Raw genomic sequence first — 1,836 nt, forward strand, 5'->3', positions numbered from 1 at the left:
CAAATAATTAAAACTACAGCGTATATAAAGATCGTTAGCACTAGTTTTGCCCTGATAGGAAAAAGCCTCATTCTGTTTTACTATACCTAGAGATTTGCATGCGAAGTAACTCCTGGAACCAATGAGGCAGCCGCCTTTTGTAGCACTGCACTCAGGAAGTTATCATAGATTTGCCTGTTTAAAAGGGCAAGTAGCTATTCTGTCACCATAGGAAGGATGCAAGAGTAGGCCCAGGGCTGCCTCCTTACAGTGTTCTAACACAACCCGTGCTGGGTTAGGCTTTGCCAGGGGCTAAGGTACAACAAAAGGAAAACAGACACCTAAAAGTGTCACAGATCTTAATGATGTGGCGTACACAGTCATTACTCTGGAGTTTGTTCAGTGCACACCACCTCCTGGCCAATTTCCTTGCCCCCGTTAAGGCTGAGACCACCTTTAATATCGACTGTGCAGACACACCTGCAAGCATCCCTCACCTCTCAAAGTCCAGCGCCTTGTCTCAGGATAGTTCCCATGCACCCAGAGTCCCCACCCTTCCCCAGGCCGTCTGGGTTTGACTTTCTCTCCAAGAACCAGAAGTTTGACCATGTGAAAACATTACTGGAAATAACAACACCATCACATCATGAAAACACAAGCCAGTGTCCGTTCAGAGGACGTCCACAGAGTGAAAAAACAGCAACCAAAAGCAAACTCATCACCATCTTGGTGATCCTATTACACAGACTGAACGAACAAACCCTGTACGTTCCCAAGGCTATCCATCTGTGTCCCAAGGAATCTGTTTCCCAAGGAATCGGTGGTCTGTTTGAACCACGGACTTTGTGGTTAGTGTCCAACGCATAATCCACTCCACCGCCCGAGCTCCTTGGGTTCCAGAGGACAAAGGGTCTTTTAGGCCCCAAATTTATTGTAGGCAGAGGAAACCAAACCACAGTACAAGGTAGGAATTTGCAGGTCGTTGGCGGTGGTGGTGAACATGGTGAATTTGGCAGACTTGCAGGAGGAGAGGCTGACCTGGACCATGAGGAATCATGGGCACCAAACCAATGCTGCACTGGCACGGCCCTCGCAGAAATCACCCAGCACACACCCACCCAACGGCACTGTGGTTTGGGATGTGAACTGTACAAGCCAAAGAAGATCAGAGCTTACTCCCAGGCCGTACATTTATGTGAACAAAACGTGTTGTTACCCATAAATTGGCATGTGACCCCTAATATAGATGAGTGTGACAGATTTTTAATTTGGTGCTCGTTGAAGTATCTTATCAACCCGGGCAAAGCACAAATGACTCATCTCAAGTGGAATGCTTATCTGGGCGTGCCTGGCCGTGGTTTCCACACTTGAAAACGTGGTTCTCGAAAACGGTGTAAACAGCCCAACCCACAAGGTAACACGAGCGATCAAGTTATTTTCATTGTTTAAATGTGCCTTTGCTTCCGGGGGGTGGAGGGGTGGGTGGGGGGAGATTGCTAGTCCTATTGCGGTATTACTCCCGCGCATCATCCATGTAAGCATTCCTTGCTAAATCCTTACCACCGTTCATTTAGTTTTGACTGTTTAGCAACTGGCTTGCTGTTGAGACTCTGCTCAGCTCACAGGGAGGTCCTGGGGTTTCTACCCTGAACATAGAGCTCCAAGCTGCCCGCTCCTCTCCAGATCCACAGCCACCACTGCAATGCAAGCCCAGCCCCTCCTGCAGTTGTGGTCTTCATTGTCTCACTCCCTCCTTGCTTCCGCCAGGCACTTCTCCCATCAGCAGAGAAGTAATCCGTTTGGAAAATAGACAGGCTCATGGCTTCCCCAGTTTGAGACTAACAATTTCTCCTCGAA

The sequence above is a fragment of the Echinops telfairi genome, unplaced genomic scaffold, assembly GCF_000313985.2.
Source record: "Echinops telfairi isolate 266 unplaced genomic scaffold, ASM31398v2 ScPeMD7_3533;HRSCAF=4204_0, whole genome shotgun sequence".
Taxonomy (NCBI): Eukaryota; Metazoa; Chordata; class Mammalia; order Afrosoricida; family Tenrecidae; genus Echinops; species Echinops telfairi.